This window comes from Podarcis pityusensis (assembly GCF_964106645.2).
Source record: "Podarcis pityusensis genome assembly, chromosome: 11".
In the NCBI taxonomy this organism is placed as follows: domain Eukaryota; kingdom Metazoa; phylum Chordata; class Lepidosauria; order Squamata; family Lacertidae; genus Podarcis; species Podarcis pityusensis.
Window position 1 is genome coordinate 62147851 of NC_138036.1, and position 23047 is coordinate 62170897.

General features: G+C 42.4%; 1 protein-coding gene across 11 annotated transcripts in view; it reads left to right on the forward strand.

Moving 5' to 3' along the window:
- The window catches only part of TRPM3 (transient receptor potential cation channel subfamily M member 3), a gene marked incomplete at its 5' end in the record, with an annotated part of 403362 nt that overhangs the window by 141360 nt on the left and 238955 nt on the right, over positions 1–23047 (forward strand). The window lies entirely within an intron of this gene.

Here is a 23047-nt window from a genome sequence, read left to right on the forward strand (position 1 = left end):
TAGTCAGCTTTAGCAATCTCTGCTAATTTTTTAATGTAGCTTATATAAATGGTTGGTTTGAAATTCTTACATGGTGATTGAGGTCAGACTCTGGCTAGAGGAAAACTTTCTGTTTATGTTTTCTTTTAAATGCATTAACAAACATGTTTTTGGTTTCTGGAAGCATTCTTCAATGATTGGACTATGTCTTGTTTAAAAAAATAGTAGCAAAAGCCCCATGTATTTCAGTGGGTTTTGTTCTATGAGAATATGCTGAGCACTAGATTTCTGTTTTGATCTGAGTATACACAATTTTGTAGGGTACCACTAATAATACCATACCCAGTTTAGCAAATTTTAAAGAAACATCTATTGAGCAGCAAGTCTTCAGAACTGTGCTTTATTATACATATAGCCTGGTCCCATGTACTGTTCCTTGGAGGACATCCCCACCAACGGCATAGGATTGCAGCCCAACTACACATGACATGTGGCTGCATGATTCTTCCCATGTGGGCAAGAGAGAAGGAAAGAGAAGCTGAGAAGCAGAGGGAGGAAACTGGCAGGGAGGACCTTTCGCTCCCTCCCCCTGTCCCATTTATCTCTCCAAGATTGCCCAACACCTCCCCCCCCCCCCATGGATGGCAGCAAAAGGTTAAACAGCCCCTCCCCCTTTCTCACTGTCCCTCACAACTTCTGGGGCTGCTTTTCAGAAAGAGAGAAAACCAAGCCGCAAAAGCACCTCAGGAAAAGAATCACATAATGGCAATTTTGTGCAGCTTGATCTTTATTTATTTTGTTTGTTTATAAACAGCATATTGACATTGTACACCATAAATGGATGCAGTAGGAGGCCATGACATGTAATGTGGCTACACATGTCTATTTTAGGGAGATAGACCACCCATCACAGTTGTTTGCCACATGCGCACATGATGGAAAAGATGTGTGTAGTCATTTCAGACTCAACTGTGTACACTCTATAAGCCATACAGTCATAATTCATAAGGTGACCTCCATAGTCATGAGGCCAGTCTGTTTGGTATGAACTATAATCTTAACTTTTCATTGGACTTTAAAAATAATCCAAAGGTGTGGTGTTTGGGCATATATTCAAATGTAAATTTTGGTTCCATTAGTTGTGTAGTTCTTTTGAAACAAACAAAAAGAAAATGAAAATTGTGGTATATAGATGACTATCTAAAATGTGTAATAGTTGAGCTTTTATTTTAGGGGTTTTTTTTGAGGTCCATGACTAGTTATTGCAGTAAGTGATTTGAATAAGCTGCTGCAATTGTGCCATGGCAGTTCTTAACTGGGCATTTGGAACTTATTTTAGTAAAAGTTGCTGCTTCTTTTTATCTGCAGTAAAAATTGATTATGTGGGCAGTGTACGACAATAGGTGAGAATATGAATTATCATTTCATGAAAATGGTTGGTGCATATACCAGATAGGTTTAATTTATAACATAGGAAGCTCTTATAGAATTTTAGCAAGTTTGGGCAGGGACTGTATTACATGGGAAAGTTAACTTTGAGCAAATGCCACTAAGTTCTTCCAAGTAAGTGTGCACAGGATTGCAGCCTTCAACATTTTTATATTCCTGGAGAAAAGAAGACATAGGTAAATACTGATAAGCCCTTTTGATTGTTTAAATGTTAGTGATATTTTGTTAAATAAATGTTGCACCATACACAGAGATCTTAATAGAAACCTGTATCAATTGTTTTTGAAATTGTGAAAATACAGCTTGTTATGCAACTTTTAGTGATCTAGACCCTAACAAGAAGTTTAGGGTGATACAAGGATAGCTCATTTCTCTGCATATAAGAACAGGCTCCCTTCTACATGGAAAGGAGAGGGAGCTTTAGACTTCTAGCATAAGCTTGGCATACACATAGGGCACACTTAAATGGGACTGGTTCCTGTGTTCAGTTCAGAATAAACTAAAACTGGGTCAATTTACATGAACCAGGTGTGTTTTTATCACCTTTGCCCTTCAAAGTTTATATCAGAAATCCATACAACCCCCTTTTTTCTTTTCTGAAGCAAAACTTTCTCAGAGTGTATTGAGAATTTACTTGAAAAAATAATGACACACTTTGTTTGAACTTCTATTACCCCTGCATTACTAAGACCCTGGTCCTGTGCTGTTGTGTGCTACAAGTTCAGCGTAGCGCAAGAGCATCCCAGTGAAGATTTCTGTGCCTGCTCCAGGCCTGCGTTACTCAGGCTACAACCCAAGCCTCCATTGTCCCGGACAGAGTTTGTGTCTTGCTGGGTGGGGGTGTCCCCCTTTCCAGCCCTGCTGGCCTCCACTGGTGGAATGATACAAGCATTACTCTGCTGGTACACATCTTCCCATTCCACCCATTAGATCAACAGGCAGGTGTTCCACTTCTGGATCCACGGAAAACCCCAAAATGGGGCATCATGGGAGCAGGGAAGGGGAGAGGCTAAGGCCACTGGATCCCAAACTTGCCACAATGTCATCACGTGATGGCATAGGATTGCAACCCAAGGCTGGCACGGCAGTTTTTTAATGCCCTGACCAGCTTCTAAGGCTGTGGTTGTGACAGCATCTCCACTGCTCTCTCATACACCGCAGCTGCATAGCCCAGGATTAATTGAGGAAGCAGCACTTTTTAATATCTCCTGACTAATTTACTAGGAGGGGTAAACATTCCCAGAGTGGAGAGCAGGAAACTGGGTTAGCTGGGCTTTTATGAGTCCACTTGGCTGTCCTCTCTGACTCTGCCACATTGTGTAGCAGAGCTCCCCTGGCTGAGACTCTCCAGGTTTTGGAAGATTATTGGGATAAACTGAGCTGCTTCTGAGAACTCTCCAGAAATGCTCGAAAAGACAAAAGCCATCTCAAACCACATCGTTGGGGTTTGTTAGTCAGTGCAGCTTACAGGAGACATGAACAGGTTGACCATGTGATTATTTTTCAGGTGGTAACATTGTTCACTGGGTTAGTACATTGGAAGCCAAATGTGAAGGAGGAAAAATAAAAAGTTGACAAATGCTGCAATCTAGAAAGTTATAGGACCAGTTCTGCCTGCCTATCAGGGTTTTTACGGATTCTTATTTCAGTAATAGCAACTCATCACCGGTGGGAGGGAGAGAAATCCGCAGCCAAGGGGGCTTCCAACCCCCCCAGCCTCTCCTTGTTTTCAGCTTTCTGCAAGGCTTTTGAAACTTAGGAGAAATTGGAAAGCTATTTACAGTATAACAACAACAACAACAACAAATTATTTATACCCCACCCATCTGGCTGAGTTTCCCCAGCCACTCTGGGCGGCTCTCAATCAAGTGTTAAAAACAATACAGCATTAAATATTAAAAACTTGCCTAAACAGGGCTGCCTTCAGATGTCTTTTAAAAATAGGATAGCTGCTTATTTCCTTGACATCTGATGGGAGGGCGTTCCACAGGGCGGGCACCACCACCGAGAAGGCCCTCTGTCTGGTTCCCTGTAACCTCACTTCTCGCAATGAGGGAACCGCCAGAAGGCCCTCAGCGCTGGATCTCCGTGACCGGGCTGAATGATGGGGATGGAGATGCTCCTCCAGGTCTACTGGGCCGAGGCCATTTAGGGCTTTAAAGGTCAGCACCAAAACTTTGAATTGTGCTTGGAAACGTACTGGGAGCCAATGCAGGTCTCTCAGGACTGGTGTTATATGGTCCCGGCGGCCACTCCCAGTCACCAGTCTATCTGCTGCATTCTGGATTAATTGCAGTTTCCAGGTCACCTTCAAAGGTAGCTCCACGTAGAGCGCATTGCAGTAGTCCAAGTGGGAGATAACTAGAGCATGCACCACTCTGGCGAGACAGTCCGCAGGCAGGTAGGGTCTCATCCTGTGTACCAGATGGAGCTGGTAGACAGCTGCCCTGGACACAGAATTGACCTGCACCTCCATGGACAGCTGGGAGTCCAAAATGACCCCCAGGCTGCGTACCTGGTCCTTCAGGGACACAGTTACCCCATTCCGGACCAGGGAGTCCTCCACACCAGCCCGCCCCCTGTCCCCCCAAAACAGTACTTCTGTCTTGTCAGGATTCAACCTCAATCTGTTAGCCACCATCCATCCTCCAACCGCCTCCAGACACTCACACAGGACCTTCACCGCCTTCACTGGTTCTGGTGCAGGACTGGTGGCTCTTTTCAAATGGAGGAACAAAAGTAAAGTGAGCATGACCAAGGCCTTGGTGGATATTTTTCTTTTTCTCTGTATTATGGCAGACTTCTGAACTGCTATTTGGTTCTTAAATGATAATATTTGTATATGTGTTTTTCAGATGTACTTACCTTTCCCCCTTTTGTTGTTATGACATGAGGTTAGCTGGGCAACCCAGTCTGATGTGTGGGCTACTAAAATTTATATATATATATATCTATATATATATCTATATCTATATATATATATTATTATTATTATTATTATTATTATTATTATTAAGCAGTAATGCTGACTGACAGAAAACAGATATCAAATTGCCAAAGAGAATCATCATGGGCATCTCCATTGCCAAGCATAGTATGTACCACATTTTTCGCTCTATAAGACGCACTAGACCATAAGACGCACCTAGTTTTTGGAGGAGGAAAACAAGAAGAAAAATATTCTGAATCTCAGAAGCCAGAACAGCAAGAGGGATCGCTGCACAGCAAAAGGAGCGATCCTTCTTGCTGTTCTGGCTTCTGGGATAGCTGCGCAGCCTGCATTCGCTCCATAAGACACACACACATTTCCCCTTACTTTTTAGGAGGGAAAAAGTGAGTCTTATAGAGCAAAAAATACGGTAATTCCCTCCCCAATCAAATCAAATCAAATCCGTTTATTGTGAGGACCATGCCTGTACACAAACATCAACACAACAATAGTTAAAAAATATTAAAATTCATTACATACTACGCCAACAAAACCTTCATCCCACAAAATAGAAAGAGAGGGAAAACAAGCAACGAGTTAAACAGACGATGAAGGGGTCTTTACATTGTCATCCATAAATCTTTCCCTGGCTTTCATGGCCTTCATCACAAAAACCGCTACCACATGGGTAATACGTGGGTTTGCATCGACTAACAAAAATTTTACTCTATCTTCAGGATTGGTTATAGAGTTGGGTATAATTTGCAGCAATGCGTCTCTAAAGCCCGAGTAGATGGGGCAATAGAGGAGGTAATGTGTAAGATCCTCTTTAATTTTCATAAGGCAAGGGCATAAACGATGTTCTACTGGGGTTTTTGTGAATCTACCGGTCAGATATGCAGTTGGCAGTGTTTGAAACCGTGCCATAGTAAAAGCTCTCCGAAGGGTGGGATCAGTGATCTCCACCAAGTAGTTGGCACAGATTTTGACTGCTTTTACTCGGGGAAACCAGTAGGAAAACCCAGAGTTTTTTATCTTTGTGGAATCCAAAAAGGCGTCTTTTTCAAAGATCCATTCCCGAACTTTATCAGGGCTCCACAATTTGAGGGTATTAAACTCAGGTAGATTGTATCTGGATAGGATGTCTAGTAGGTTTTTATGCCAAGTAGTATTATTTTGTAATGATACAAAGGCTTGTTTAGCCAATAAGGTGTTCGGGGCATCTGTGAGGTTGGTGAAAAAACGCAGGAATCTTAAGTGGGCCCTGGCAGACACAGAAGGTAATCCTACTTCCACTCTTAGGAGAGCTGCCGGAGTACTCTGAGGGAGGCCTAGAATTCTTCTGAGGTAAAAATTTTGGAAGATTTCCAGCCGTTCTAACAGCTTCTGATTCCATCCCCAGAGTTCTACTCCATATAGCATCTGGGGAATCACTTTTCCAACAAAAGCTTTTAGTGCCGGGATCACCAGTTGCCCTCCCCTCGAATAAAAAAAGCTGAGCAGAGCACCGATTGTCCTACGTGTTAGAAGGGCTACAGTCTTGAAGTGGGCAAGCCAGCTAGATGTAGCTTGGAAAGTGATACCAAGATATTTAAAAAAAAGACACTGTTCAATTTTGTGTTCATCTAAAGACCATCTAAATGTGTGGCGAGCTCTAGTAAATACCACAATTTTTGTTTTGTCATAATTTATCTTTAGAGAGTTTTGGGAACAATAAGCTGCGAGCCCCTCCAGCATGCTATGTAGGCCCCTTCGAGTAAGTGCCATGACAGCCATGTCATCAGCATATAGTAATATATTCAGGTGTTTGCCTTCCAGGGCAGGAGCTGATGACTTATACTTTGCCATATGTTGAACAATGTCATTTATATAGAAATTAAAGAGGAACGGCGCTAACAAACAGCCCTGTTTAACCCCTTTCCCCAGTGGCAGTGGGTCAGTATAGTTGCCTGACATCCCAGTTCTGATTTTAACTGTGGTGTCTGAATGTAACTCTCTAAGTATTTTGAGAAGTCGTCTATCAATATCTGTTTCATATAGTTTTTGCCATAATTTGTCCCTACAGATTGAATCAAAAGCGGATGTGAGATCTACAAAAGCCACAATCAAATCTGATTCCCCCCCCCCCATATACTTTTTCATATTAAACCAATGATAGAGATAAAATCACACTTGGATTTTTCACCTTCAATATGGCAGTTCATTTACCTGCTTGATTTATGTTAATTCTCTGTAGTAAATAGTTACTGCATTAATATCCTAGCTGTGTTACCATAGAACATTAATCCTATAGGGTTTTGTTAAATTAACCACTTAGTATTGAGCAGGTGATCTCTAGGTTAATTATTGTCATGCTGCATGAAACTATTAAACCATTCTCAGCTGCACAACAGTGAATGAAATGTGGGACACTCATTGGCCTGATTTTATTTGGCTAAGGAGGGGTCATTCACCGTTGCTGACCATCTTCAAATCAGTTGCTTGTATTTTCATTCCAGGCAAACATAGCTGCTCTACCTCAACTTACTAACACTGTCAGTGTTCATACAATTGTCTCCCCCGCCCATTAGTATTCCATTTTATCAACAAGCAAACAGACTATTAAGGATTTAGTGTGCTATAATATTTGAAAGATTTATTGAATTGGATGCATTTACATACTATTTAGCTCAAGAACTTGAACCTAGAACCTCATGGTGTGAGACTGAAGTCTTAACTTAGCTAGAACTCTATGCTCAGACCCAAAAGCCCTCTTCAAACATAACAAGGAAATAATATTCATGATGTGTAGCATCGTTGTTGGCATCTGTCTGTCTCAAGAGACAATGGAGTATGCCCCTGGGGGTGAAGTCAAATGGCTATGTTAGCAGCACCAAGCCTGGCCAGTGTGTATGGAGGTCCTGGGTTGCCCAGGCAACAAGACCCCCACCTTGGCCTCACTGATGTGCTCCAAAGAAAGGCAGAGCAATCCACTCCGGATTTGCGTAGGGTTTATTCCTGAGCCTTTTCTTCTCCTGAAGATGTCCCACAAGGCAGCAGAGGTTTAGGGTCAGAGTTTTCCTTCTAGATGACCTACTTTCTCAGGTTGAAGAGCCCTGTCTGCTGCTCACTTCCCTCTACAGCACATACAGAAACTGCCTTCTTGACCATTGGTCTTTTCCTTTCAACCCACTAGAGTCTGTCTTTGCGTGTAGGGCAAGTCCCTAACTCACTGAGGGTTTGAGACCCATTGGCTGCCCTCACCTGGGTAGCCAATCACAGCTGTTGCCTGCGGTGTGGCTACTGTCATATGCTGACAGTTTCTAGGAGTTGCAGGTGAGAACTGAGTGCAGGGAGGGGAGCAACTGTGGGCAAACAACCCCAGAAGAAGCATGACGTGCCCCTGCCAGAGGTACTACCCCTCCCCTCATACCCCATACAGTTACCATGCAGCATCCTACAGCAAACACCCCTTACAGCAACAGTTTCCTGTTTATGAAGGGCATTATGAAGCCTTTGGTTGGCTGAACAATGCATCAATCCTAGTAATATTAACCACCTGGCTTTCTGGCCTGTTGTTGTTGTTGTTGTTGTTGTTGTTGTTGTTGTTGTTGTTGCTGCCTAGTTCAACCCTCAACTTTCTAATGTCCTGCTCTCCAAGTTGTAAGTTGTGAGGTTTTGATTTCCTAGATAAGCAATGGAGCTGTCCAGCAGTGCATTCTAAATGTTTTGAGAACATCAGAGGAGCTGTCCAGCCCTGGGTTTGAAGCAGATCTAGTCAACTCCCTGCACCCCCACCTTTCCTTGTGTCCCCCCCCCCCCTTTGCCATCTGCATGAAATTAGGCCAAGGGGAGTATCAGATTAGAGGCAAACCTGCATGTGATCCTGGGGCTGTGGGATGCCCACCAGCTTGCCTACCCTTGGTCTAGAAACAAGAACCTGACAAGTCTGGGTACAGTGTGTCTCCCAGCTCTGTCCACATTTTGGGTGGCTCTTGGGTTGGTATCCCAGAATCCTCCAGGCCCTGAACCTACTGAGATCCACTTGCAAAGCCAAAATCAGGCAAATAAACCAGGTTTATTTAACCCACACGTTTGGACATGGACTTAATCTTTCTAGGGTGTTCCTGTAGTACTCATATGCTTTCAGACATCCTTTTTTTGTTGTTGCATACTATCAGTAAGAATATTTAAGTGTCTGTCCTCTTTTTATGTAACCTGTGATGAGCAAACATATTTGTTCTTGGGTCATTATTTGTTTTACATATTAAATACAGATCTTTCAAATACTGTGGCCCTTGAACTTAAACTTATTTGAATTGTTTATTTGTTTTTAAAGTTGTTCATTTTCTAATTTTAATAACGCTATTAGTAGCGCTTATTGAAGTAGCAGAACTCGCTGCTAGTCACATGTCACGTCAAAACACAGTCCCAGTTGGTTTTCTGTGATAAATTTAAAAGCTGTTTTATTTAGGGTGGACAAAATTTGCATCTTCAATTAAAGTTAATGTCTGGGTTTCAGCATCTTGAGTGAACCAGGAGACATCATGGTGTTTGTGTACCAGCTGGGGAAGCAATAGCCAGATGGAAGTCTTAATAGACTTTTAAAAAAGCTGATATGCATGCTGATGATGAAAAATAGTTTAGTAACATCATCAGTAACTTAAAAGGTCCTGTGGTAGAAATTTCAGTGGTTGTATCTCTGGAAATGGCAATCAATGTTATGCACATACGCAATAAAATTATACGTGCCATTGGGATAGGAGTAGGTAACCTTCTTTCTTTCAAGATCTGCATTTCCTTGGAAGTAATCTCTAACAATCATATGCTGGAAGTGAGTGGATTCCTCTCCTCTCTCAGGCAGCCTGTTGTCTCTCATTTTTCACTCCTTCCCATCTGCATGATCTAGAATGATGTCTGCAAGTTGCAGCTTCCCCGCCCCCACCATCGGAAAGAAACATGGTCAGAAAGTTAGGGAGAAACTACAGTGGTGCCCCACAAGACGAATGCCTCGCAAGACGGAAAACCCGCTAGACGAAAGGGTTTTCCGTTTTTGAGTTGCTTCGCAGGACGAATTTCCCTATGGGCTTGCTTCGCAAGACGAAAATGTCTTGCGAGTCTTGAGATTTTTTTTTTTGCTCCCCCCCCTTTATCTAAGCCGCTAAACCTTTAATAGCCTTTTAGCAGCTAATCCACTAAGCCGATAAGCCTTTAATAGCCACTAAACCACTAATAGCGCTAATCCGTTAAGCCGCTAATAGGGTTGCTTCGCAAGACGAAAAAACCGCTAGACGAAGACACTCGCGGAACGGATTAATTTCGTCTTGCGAGGCACCACTGTATGTTAAGGTAGGCACAGATCATTCCACATTCAAAATACTATCTCTGATTTAGCAGTATACAGTGGTACCTCGGGTACCACACCACTGCCGCACGATTTCTGTTCTCATCCTGAAGCAAAGTTCTTAACCCGAGGTACTATTTCTGGGTTAGTGGAGTCTGTAACCTGAAGCGTCTGTAACCCGAGGTTACCACTGTACTAGTGTTTAAAATACCATAGTCTTACTAAAATAACCATTTGCTAAGGACGTTTCTACTGTTCACTTTGCTGGTCTCACTGTATATTTTGACTTGTTGTTTAGTCGTTTAGTCGTGTCCGACTCTTCGTGACCCTATGGACCATCTGTCTCCTGAGGAATCTCTATGTGGGACAAGACGCTACAGTTAGAACTGGATATGGAATAACTGATTGGTTCAAAATTGGGAAAGGAGTACGGCAAGGCTGTATATTGTCTCCCTGTTTATTTAACTTAAATGCAGAATTCATCATGCGAAAGGCTGGGCTGGATAACTCCCAAGCCGGAATTAAGATTGCCAGAAGAAATATCAACAACCTCAGATATGCAGATGACACAACCTTGATGGCAGAAAGTGAGGAGGAATTACATACCCTTTTAATGAGGGTAAAAGAGGAGAGCGCAAAATATGGTCTGAAGCTCAACATCAAAAAAACTAAGATCATAGCCACTGGTCCCATCACCTCTGGCAAATAGAAGGGGGGAAATGGAGGCAGTGAGAGATTTTACTTTCTTGGGCTTCATGATCACTGCAGATGGTGACAGCAGTCACAAAATTAAAAAATGCCTGCCGCAACTAATATGATTATAAACATTAGCTACCTCTAAATGGTCATGTTGGTCAGATCCCAATGAAGGCACGCTGTCATTGGAGGTTGTCTTATGGAGAAACTGCATTCAGGGCCCTGTCTGTTCAGCCTTCAGTTAATGGGAGCTACCTCCTCCCATTTTCCCATGACAACAGGCATTAACTCCTCCGTACCACCATATCCTGAGGGTTTTCTAAGGGCAAATAGAACAGAACTGGACAGCCCTATTGCCCCACTTTCTTTTGCATTTATTTAATAAATGTATATCTTGCCTTTCAATGAGATTTCTTACAAGGTGGCCACTGTAGCTTTAAAAAATATCTATGGTATCCTGATTCTGCAAGTATTTAGAATCAGTGACCCATTCTATTTTATTCCTTTCAATAATTGTTAGCTGGTTCCTGACTTCAATTTTTATATGCTTTTTATTGTATGGTTTCATGTATAATTTTTGTAAGTCATTCTTATTTTTTATGAATAGTGATACACACACACACACACACACACACACACACACACACAACAAAAAGTGCTAGTGATTTGTGGATGGGGAGGTGGGAAATAAGGACATATCTGATTATATAAAGTTGCTTAGGCCTGACCGACTTACTTAGTTCCTGCTATGAGTTGTCAGTATGCAGCCAATGGATTGGCCAACCTGACATTACCACTCAAGCCATGACCTTCAGCCCCTGCCTAGTCCATAGAACTGCATCTTCTTCCTACTTCACTTCCAAATTCAGCCATTAACCTCCTGATTATACATGGGCTTGGCTTGGTCAAGCCCTGACCATGGACACTGAGATTGGGGTGTCCCTAACACATAACTGAAATTTGGTACACATGTAGATCCTTGGATTGCTATATACATCTAATCAGGCAGCTCTGCCCCCTTCTTTCAAAATTATTCACTGTGACTTCTGTATTCTGTCAGTGCAAACATTTCTGGTTGTTAGATGGAATATTCTCTCCTCTCCCCCCCCCCCCAATACCCTGTTCTGAGGACTGTTCCAAGCCTCCTTAGAGCAGATTTGGAAACCTTTTTTTTGGGGGGGGGAGTCCTGTTGCACTAATGGAACTCATTGCACTGGCTTCCACCACGGCAACAACTTAGTTGAATCAGTCCCATCAAATGTACCCTGTGACAGCACCCAGCGGTCTGGGACAAACAACCAAGGTACAGGTGAAGTTCAAAGCAGTGATGGTCAGGAATTTAAGTCTGGACACAGGTTGGTCACACATGTGGATATATTCTGTCTCCATGCTCTCTTTAAAAACATCTAAAATGGGTGGATAAATACCCAGCAGCTGACAGGGATATACAGTGCTTTATGATAAAGCAGTTCCAGATCTAATGGTGGTTTTATTGAACAGGTTTAAATTAGATAACAAGGGAAGCCTCTAGCGTCCCCATCCCCCCATGTTCAGTGCTTTTGGCACTTTTCAGTGGCCCTCTTATTCCTGTGACAGACACCTTAATGCAAGTGGAAGCATCCTCCCAGTCTTCCTTTCCCACTGCCCACCCTATCCACAAACTAGTCATAGAGCTGTTCCTACTGTAAGCCATGGGGTCTTGTTGCTTTTCTTATCGTGACTGGGGATATAAAGGAATGAGATTGTTCGACTGACTTCCGGGTCAGTGCCATCGGTGCATGGCGGAGTTCCTCCAATCGGAGGAACGGGCTCCGTGGAAATTGGGTCTTCCCGCCGCGGCGAAGGTGGGGACCCACTAGAATGCACAAATTGTGATCTCATCTGTCCTCCCAGTTGAACGACGTGGCCCAGGGAGAGAGGGGAAAATAGTGGAAGTGAACAGCTGGCTTCGCAAATGGTGTAAACAGGAACGGTTTGGATTCTTAGATCACGGACTGCAGTTTCTTGAAGATGGACTTCTGGCAAGCGATGGGCTGCACCTCACAACGGTTGGGAGAAATGTTTTTGCCAAAAATCTCAGAAACCTCATCAGGAGGGCTTTAAACTGACTAATGTGGGGGAGGGAGACAGTGTTCCTGAAGGTAGGAGTCTATCAATTGATGAAGATGATCATCCAAATGTCATAGACCAAATGGAGCAAACAGCACGCAGACCTAGTGGTGGGAGGAAAAAATCCTTAAATAAGAGACACGGGGGAATGATTAATGGACTTCAATGTCTGTACACTAATGCGCAAAGCATGGGAAATAAACAAGATGAGCTTGAGCTCTTGGTACAGCAAACTAAATATGACATAATAGGTATCACTGAAACCTGGTGGGATAAGTCCCACGATTGGAAAGTAATAATGGGGGGATACAGTCTATTTCAGAGAAACAGACCAGACAAGAAAGGAGGAGGAGTGGCGTTATATGTCAGGGATGTGTATACCTGTGAAGAGATCCAAGATTTAGAACCTCAAAGCCAAAGTGAGAGCATTTGGGTCAAAATTAAGGGAGAGAAGAATAACAGTGACCTCATTGTGGGAGTTTACTATAGATCCCCAAGCCAAACGGAGGACATAGATGATGCCTTCCTGGAACAGATGGCCAAGCATGCAAAAGGAAGGGAGATAGTAGTAATGGGGGACTTCAATTACCCGGATATTTGTTGGATGTCAAACTCAGCCAAGAGCATAAGGTCAAACAGATTGCTCACTGGCCTTGCAGACAACTTCATTGTCCAGAAAGTGGGAGAAGCAACATGAGGAACAGCCATTTTAGATCTGGTCCTAACCAATGTTGATGACCTGGTTAGTGGGGTAGAAGTGGAAGGATCATTAGGCGCGAGTGATCATGCTCTTCTGAAGTTTACTATACAGCGGAAAGGAGCAGCCAAGCATACTAGGACTCAATTTCTTGACTTTAAGAAAGCTGACTTCATAAAACTTAGGGAAGTGCTGGGTGAGATCCCATGGACAGTAATACTAAAAGGAAAGGGAGTTCATGATGGCTGGGAGTTTGTTAAGAGGGAGATACTAAAAGCACAACGTCAGGCAATACCAATGAGACAGAAACATGGAAGGTGCCTAAAGAAGCCAGGGTGGCTATCTAAAGAACTTTTAACTGAGTTAAGATTAAAAAAGCATGTGTACAAAAAATGGAAAAGGGGGGAAACCACCAAAGAGGAATTCAAACAAATAGCCAGCACGTGTAGACACAAAGTCAGAAAAGCTAAAGCACAGAATGAACTCAGGCTTGCTAGAGAGGTTAAAAGCAACAAAAAAGGCTTTTATGGGTATGTCCGTAGCAAAAGGAAGAACAAAGAAACAGTGGGGTCACTCAGAGGAGAAGATGGTGAAATGCAAACGGGACACAGAAAGAGCTGAACTCCTCAATGCCTTCTTTGCCTCAGTCTTCTCCGATAAAGAAAACAATGCCGGACCTGAAGAATTTGGAGCAAATGATTCAGCAAAGGAAACACAGCCCAGAATAACTAAGGAGATAGTACAAGAATACTTGGCTAGTTTAGATGTATTCAAGTCTCCAGGGCCAGATGAACTGCATCCAAGAGTATTAAAAGAACTGGCAGATGTGATCTCAGAACCACTGGCAGTCATCTTTGAGAATTCCTGGAGAACAGGCGAAGTCCCGGCAGACTGGAGGAGGGCAAATGTTGTCCCTATTTTCAAAAAGGGGAAAAGAGAGGACCCAAATAATTACCGCCCAGTCAGTCTGACATCAATACCAGGGAAGATTCTGGAGCAGATCATTAAGCAAACAGTCTGTGAGCACCTAGAAAGGAATGCTGTGATCACCAATAGTCAGCATGGATTTCTGAAAAATAAGTCATGTCAGACTAACCTGATCTCGTTTTTTGACAGAATTACAAGCCTGGTAGATGAAGGGAACGCAGTGGATGTAGCCTACCTTGATTTCAGCAAGGCATTTGACAAGGTGCCTCATGATATTCTTGTAAAGAAGCTGGTAAAATGTGGTCTTGACTATGCTACCACTCAGTGGATTTGTAACTGGCTGACTGACCGAACCCAAAGGGTGCTCATCAATGGTTCCTCTTCATCCTGGAGAAGAGTGACTAGTGGGGTGCCACAGGGTTCTGTGTTGGGCCCGGTCTTATTCAACATCTTTATCAACGACTTGGATGATGGACTCAAGGGCATCCTGATCAAATTTGCAGATGACACCAAATTGGGAGGGGTGGCTAACACCCCAGAGGACAGGATCACACTTCAAAACGACCTTGACAGATTAGAGAACTGGGCCAAAACAAACAAGATGAATTTTAACAGGGAGAAATGTAAAGTATTGCACTTGGGCAAAAAAAATGAGAGGCACAAATACAAGATGGGGGACACCTGGCTTGAGAGCAGTACATGTGAAAAGGATCTAGGAGTCTTGGTTGACCACAAACTTGACATGAGCCAACAGTGTGACGCGGCAGCTAAAAAAGCTAATGCAATTCTGGGCTGCATCAATAGGAGTATAGCATCTAGATCAAGGGAAGTAATAGTGCCACTGTATTCTGCTCTGGTCAGACCTCACCTGGAGTACTGTGTCCAGTTCTGGGCACCACAGTTCAAGAAGGACACTGACAAACTGGAACGTGTCCAGAGGAGGGCAACCAAAATGGTCAAAGGCCTGGAAACGTTGCCTTATGAGGAACGGCTAAGGGAGCTGGGCATGTTTAGCCTGGAGAAGAGGAGGTTAAGGGGTGATATGATAGCCATGTTCAAATATATAAAAGGATGTCACATAGAGGAGGGAGAAAGGTTGTTTTCTGCTGCTCCAGAGAAGCGGACACGGAGCAATGGATCCAAACTACAAGAAAGAAGATTCCACCTAAACATTAGGAAGAACTTCCTGACAGTAAGAGCTGTTTGACAGTGGAATTTGCTGCCAAGGAGTGTGGTGGAGTCTCCTTCTTTGGAGGTCTTTAAGCAGAGGCTTGACAACCATATGTCAGGAGTGCTCTGATGGTGTTTCCTGCTTGGCAGGGGGTTGGACTCGATGGCCCTTGTGGTCTCTTCCAACTCTATGATTCTATGATTCTATGATTCTAGAAATCCCAGGCGGAGGAAGCCTGGGAACGTGGGGTTCGGCAGGGCACCAGGAGCGCCCCCCTACTCACCAGGAACCCCATTTTGGGGTGCCGGAGCGAAGTGGGGTGAGCGGCGCAGTGCTGCGAACTGATTGCTATTTTTACGGAGTGAAGCCGCACAGCCATTGCCGGAGAGTGCTGACTTTTTCCTGTGGACAATTGGATTTAAAACAAGTACCCGTGAGTAGAAACGGAAAATTGGATCAAGAAATATCTTAATTTGGCATCGAAGCGGGAAGGTTCAAAACAGGAAGTCCGCCTTCCACTTTCTGTATATAGACTAAAGCAAAAACTTTGTAAGCTAAAGCCTGGAAAGCCGTTAAAAAAGTCTAAATTTCCTTCATTTATAATTACTGAAACCCCCTTGGAAGTAGGAGAAAAGGGGGGAGAACTTTGTTTAACCCCTGCAGGAGACGGAGTGAAGAAGGATAAGTTTCCACCGTCTCTAACCTGGAAACGGGGTGTCAGAGACAGAAATAGTTGGAGAGGTTCATTGACTGTGAATGGAATACTTTGACAGATAGCTAAAGAAGAGAAATAAAATGTTCGCTTTTGCATTCTAAGGAAACAAAATATCTGAAAAATGAAAGTAATTTTCCTTTGTTGGACTTGCCTTAAAAAAATGGATACAAATAGAAATTGTCTCCCCTAGATGGAGCTTGTTAAATTGTTGCTGCAGTCTACTTGAGGACTCAACAGCTGTGAGATTAAGATCGTGAGACTAGTCTTTTCTGACCTTGACTAAAGATGAGCTAGGAGGAAGACTGGGTGCTTGCTTTATGCAAGACAAGTGCCTTGCTGGAACAGATGCATGAGAAGATGGATTTGATGAATGAGAAAATGGACTTGATGACTGTTGTGGTTAACAACTGTGGACAAACAGGGAACATTGATACAGAAATTATTCAGGGACCAACTCATGAATCTGTACTGACTGGGCAAGTGCAGAAAATAATGGAGGAGGATGCGGTTGCACCTCAAACAATACAAATGGAGAAACCCGAGGCCCTACAGGAGCATAAGCCGCTGCCATTGAAGATGGAAGTTGGAGTGGGCCAGGGGTAGTCTGGAGCTGAGGAGGTTCCTAACTTTGGAGAGACCTTGAAATATGTTTTTAAATACTTTTTGGATTACACTGATGACTGTGGGGAGTGGGACTGTGGGGAATGGGCGGGTTTGATGAAGGGAGATGGAGACAATTTTGGGTTGGAACCCCCCAGAGACCTACTCCTCAATGAGAAAGGAAAGAAATTAAGAAAGAGACCAACAAATGACAAGGAAAAGGGCAAGTATAAACAAGAAGAAGAAGATCTGCAGAAGGGACATGGAAGAGACTTAAGGGCCTTGGACATAAGGCTTCCAGGTTGATGGACTAGATGGAATGGACAGTAAGGACTGACATGACCCGAAACCAGGAAGAAGAGACGTTGGATGAAGACTGGAAGAAAATCTATAAAGAAAATTTTTATTTGGGGAATTAGCCTAAAATAAATGAATATTAGGGAAAATGTTGGAATGAAACGATATGACTCTAGCAGAAATGATATCAGGAGTTATGTATATTTGAGCATTAAGATTCAAGCTTTAAGGTATTTTATGGTAAGATAAGGTTAAATAAATCAAGGTAATTTAAATAACAGAATATGGGGAAAGATGGAAAGGATTTGTTGAGTTAACTATTAGGTTAAAATGTTAAGATAAATTATTTAACAAAAATTGAGAAAGATGGAAAGAATTTGCTGAAATAACTAATTAAACTAGAATACAAAAAGGGAGGTGTGAGGAGGTCAATGAAACAAGCAAATGGAAGTTAAAGATATGTAATTTGGGATTTTCCTCCCCTTTTTTGTTTTTTTGTTGCATTGCTATATTGGTTTTTATGTTTTGCGTTTTTTTCTTCTTTTTTATGTACTGTAGTGTTGTTTTTCTATTTTTTCTTTTTTTCTATTATTCTGAAACTATTAATAAATATTATTTAAAAAAAAAAGAAGGAATGAGATTGTTGCAAGAGAACATAGACAGACCACCTCTTGGTTGACAGAGTTAAAAACATACTCCCAGTACTGCATGAATTGAAGTGTAAAGATGCTAGAAAGATTGTCTTTTATAAGTTGTGTAAAAATATAATTTGGTTGTATTTTATGGCCATTTGTCATGGTTTTGTGTTTTAGTGTAGTTTTCTGATATAGAGATGCATTGTTGCAGGACTGTGGCAAAGTATGATTACTGTTAGAAGTGCTGCTCACTCTGGGACCTATTTAGAAATATTAATTTTGCAACCCTACACCAGTTTACCTGGGAGTAAGCCCCAGTGAATTCAATAATAATAATAATAATAATAATAATAATAATAATAATTTATTTGTATCCCGCCCATCTGGATGGGTTTCCCCAGCCACTCTGGGCAGCTTCCACAAAAAACAAAAATACACTAAAATATCACACATTAAAAACTTCCCTGAAGGTGTCTTCTGAATGTCAGGAAGTTGTTTATCACTTTGACATCTGATGGGAGGGCATTCCCATCTCTCCCAGTGGCATCATATAGATGTAATAGGACTTCTGAATAAAATTTTGACATAGGTTGCTATGTTTTTACATGGCCAGATTATCTTTGCTTACAACCCTCAGTTGCCAAACCCTGCCAATTTGGAGCAGTTAGTAGATGAGCTGCAACCAATAGGAATGCAATCAGTTCTTTATATAGAAGGTCCTTCTGCCCTTCCTTAAAGGTTGCTCATAGCACCTATTGTGGCATGCACTGAATGAACTGCTTTGTGATCAAACTTGTTTCTTGAAAGACTGCAGTGCAAAATGTACTAACAGTAGTGGCAGTGCACCACTTATGGTATAGCATCCCAGTAGACACACACACACACACACACACACACACACACACAGCCTGGATTGTGGAGATGCTTGAGCATTGATCCAATTACATTTTCATGGGTTTTTTGAAAAGTGCATAGGTTTGAAATGGATAGAGAAGATTGGAATGTGCTCCTAGGAAGCAATCCTAACTTTTCATGACTCATAATGGCAACTTGTAAAGCACCTCCTATGAAATGTTAGTATTCCCAAAGCACATCAGTATTTGTGGATGTGTATATAGATTCATGCCTTCTTTCCCATGGGTCTCTTTAGTTCTAAGGTTTCTCTCTATATATTGATTGGAATATTATTAGATGAGTTTTGTTCAGGTTCAGTTAAGCAATCGTTAATTGTACATAAAACTAAATGAACTTGTTTCAAATTACTCAAAAATAATTTATGCGTAATTTCTTTTTACATATAGAGGGTTGGCAATTATGAGGAAAATATACTGTTGATCATATGTTTTGATTGTGCCATTACCAAGATACAGTATACACTGAATGAAAAATATATCTGAAATCGAGCGAGGAAAAGAATGTTAGGCATATTGGTGCTTTGCTTGCTGAATCTTCTTGCTTTACAATATATTCTTATCTCTGCATGAATAGGGCAACAGCAATCACTAACATGAATAACATATTTAAAAGTTGTCATAACATTTTTGTATTAAATATAGGTTTCCTCATTCTTGTCATACATATAGCTTACAACTGCAACAGAGTATATTATGTCTACTTTGTATATAAATCACCAATCTTATATTCTCTGTCTCCTTTTTTTTTTATAAAAAAAAAGCTCCATTCCCTCCTTAAGCAAGATGTAGTTAAACTGAGGGAAATGGCCGCTCACCTCTTTCTCCGGTGGGTGCGGATTGTGGCCCTTGGGCCCTTGGCCCTTGGCCCTTAGCTGCCATCCTTGGCAGCCCAAACCATGTGTTTGCCCGGAATTCTCCTGGCTGGTGGAATCAAAGCATGGGATTTGCCGCCCGAAGGCTGGCTTCAAAGTGGCCAATCCCAGACCCCAGCTGAGGGGCAGCTGAAGCTACATCTAGCCACACAGAAACGCATAAAAGCCAGCTGTATGTTGTTAAACAGGAGACATAACATCTCTGTCTTTCAAGATTCCGACTCATTTTATTGCCCCACATCCAGTCCATCTAATAGCTCACCCCCCACCCCCATCCCAGTTCAGATGGAACAGAGAGATAGAGCTGGGTGTTACCTGCATATTGATGGCAATTCACTCCACATCTTTTGGTGACAGCTCCTACAGGGGTCTTTTAAATCTTAAATAGCATCAGGAGTGGCCCATGCTCTCCCGGCTTCTGAACATAGCACATCACTGGCACTTAGCAGAGGGAGAGGCACAAGGAGCTTGGGCAGGGTGGTGGGGCAGAGCCCAAACAATGCTTTTGCTGCTATGCACTTGCATGGCCCTGAGTTGCTTGCCTTTCCCTCTCCAGTAAGTGACAGTGATGTGTTGTGTTCAGAAGGTTGACAGCTGTGGTGCCTCACCTACACCACTGCGTGGGCAGCTGCTGAATAGCATGGGGGACATCACAGGACAACTCCCATGGTGCCAAACAGTACGTTTCCGAGCACAATTTAAAGCCCTAAACAGCCCCGACCCAGTGTACCTAAAGGAGCATCTCCACCCCCATCATTCAGCTCCGTGGTCCAGCTCCGTGGGCCTTCTGCCAATTCCCTCACTGCAAGAAGTGAAAATAAAAAAAATCCTTCCAGTAGCACCTTTAAGACCAACTAAGTTAGTTCTTGGTATGAGCTTTCATGTGCAAGCACACTTCTTCAGATACACAGGGTGTATCTGAAGAAGTGTGCTTGCACACGAAAGCTCATACCAAGAACTAACTTAGTTGGTCTTAAAGGTGCTACTGGAAGGATTTTTTTTATTTTGACTATGGCAGACCAACACGGCTACCTATCTGTAACTGCAAGAAGTGAAGTTACAGGGAACCAGGCAGAGGACCTGGTAGTGGCGTCCTCCCTGTGGAACACCCTCCCATCAGATGTCAAGGAAATAAACAACTATCTGACTTTTAGAAGACATTTAAAAGTCAAGGCAGCCCTGTTTAGGGAAGTTTTTAATGTCTGATGTTTTATCGTGTTGTTAATATTTTGTTGGAAGCTGCCCAGAGTGGCTGGGGAAATAAATTATTATTATTATTGTTGTTGTTGTTGTTGTTGTTATTGCCTTCCATAGCTACTTTCTGGAAGCAGCCCTGGAGATAGGATCCTTGAAGCTCCATCTGCCTGAGACATTCAAGAAATATACCTTGGCCAACAGCATCAAGAGCCGCCAAGAAATCAAGGATCCCCAACAGGGTTGCACTCCCCCCACCTTTCTCCTGACAAATGTTATCAACCAACTTTAGAGTTGGCTGAAGAATTTTGTGAGTGTCCTTTCATTCTACAAATCACTCTGAAGCCCTCCCAGGTGCCCAAGCTTCCTGGAAAAAAAGCCCTCTTCTGGACTTTTAAGTGTTGGGAGGCTACTTACCATCTACCTGTTTTTTGTTTTGTTTTTTAATAAAAAGGGGTAAAAAGAAGAACTCTTAAAACTAAAATCAGTGAGTGAACTAATCTCAAATCAAGAAGAATGGGAAACTGGGGATGTTTCAGAGCACTAGAGAAATGGGTGGATGATGATGATTTATACCCTGCCCATCTGGCAGGGTTTTCCCCAGCCACTCTGGGTGGTTTCCAACACATATAAAAACATAATAAAACATCAAACATTAAAAGCTTCCCAATACAGGGCTGCCTTCAGATGTCTTTTAAAAGTTGTGTAGTTCTTTAACTTATTGACATCTGATGGAAGGGCGTTCCACAGGGAGGGTGCCACTGCCAAGGGTGAATTAATGGAAAGCAAATACCGTACACAGACACAGCACCCTTGACCACCTCACAATTTCCACTGAAATTATACAGGAATCCTAAAGTGCCCTGCAAAGGAACATAAAACCAGAAATCTCTTTCATGGAGGAGGAAGAGTTTTTGAAAAACATAGAGGACGGCACTTCTTAATACTAGCCTGGTGGAGACCCAAGTAAGGAAATTTGAAGAAAAGTGTGTGCTCACAGGCTGTCATTGTTTCGTGATATGAAGTTATGGTTTTGTAGAGCTTTTTATCCTGCAACAGAATGCTGCAGCGCTTGTGCTCTTCTAGCCACACCAAGCATGTGGCAAATAAATAGCCAGAGGAAAACATCTGCCATTCCTCTGCATGTTTTCATGGTGTTTCAAACACCCGAGGGCTGGGTCAGCAGCATGCTCTCGCTTGGGAATTATTTGCTGTGGTTGTCCTGCAGGGAAAGGGAGTGGGGAGAGAACTGCTTATGCACAAGTGCACCTGGCCATAGAGCTATGCATGCTATGGGCGGGATCCAGTTGATCCTCCGGCTCTGATAGAAGGGCTGTTGATCCAGTGGATATGCCAGGGCCACCCAGTGAGCTTCGTGGCTGAGTGGGGATTTGAACCCTGTTCTTCCAGGTCATAGTTTAAGCACAACACCACACCAGCTCAAAAAAAGATGTGTAAGAAGCAGAATCTCTAATGGAGATCAACCATTTCACTCAAAACCGAAGCATCCCTTACTGCTGTGAACAATTTAAACTTGGGTGTAAATCATTATCTCCTGAGTTATAAGAAACAAAATAAATTACCCTTATGGTCAGTTGGTGCAGCAAAGTGGCTAAGTTCCAGTTAGGGAAAGTTCTGGTTTTAAATAAGCAGATGTGATTGTGGTCTTTGTTTTTAGCTCCCTTAAGGTTTCTGTCGAGAGCAAACCCAATTTTAAAGGACAGTTTTTACAGTCACAACACAGCATAGAGGTAAACCATACAAATTCTGTGGTATACATTGTTCATAATTCTTGTGCTTGCCTCAAGATGCTTTGCTATTTAACTGCCATTTAAACATGCAACCAAAAAGTTCCAGTTGCTTCTCCTGTTATGAATATTTGTAGCATTTCTGAAGCAACATATGAAAATGACCTTAACATATATTCTTCAAACAGGAGGCCACACTTAAAAGCAACAGAATATGCCATAGTGACCGATTCGTATTATAAGACTCCAATGCTGTTATGTGGTATGTACTCCTTCTGAAAGGACTGCCAAGTGAGCAATTCAGGCCATAGGACCGTGAAGTGAAACAGAGTAATTTTCTTCCACCTGAATTGTTAAACAGACTAGGCTACAATGCAGGAAGAGATGCCCTCAGGACACAGTGGAAATTTATGTCAAACTCTGTAATAAAGCATGAAATAAAGTCACTTGATAAAAACTTTCATCTTCCACTGGAAAAAAAATAGTGACATGAAACAGTTGGACATAAATGGCCTTCAGCACTGCAAACTTAACCTAAAGTATAGAATAAGGTTTGATTATTATGCTAAAATCTAAAGAAAAAAAAAGAAAAGATCAGATTGGCTTTGCATCACTGTAGTATTTAATTCACCAGAGTATATAAAAACTGTTACATTGAATGAACCCTATAATTCTTTTTCTACCCTTGGCCTTCAGATTTGCAGAGGGAAAACCTAATTAATTAGCTATTAAATTTAATATCCTTGGCAACCAAAGACAAGCAGTTATGGATATTTTACAGGCAAGAAATAC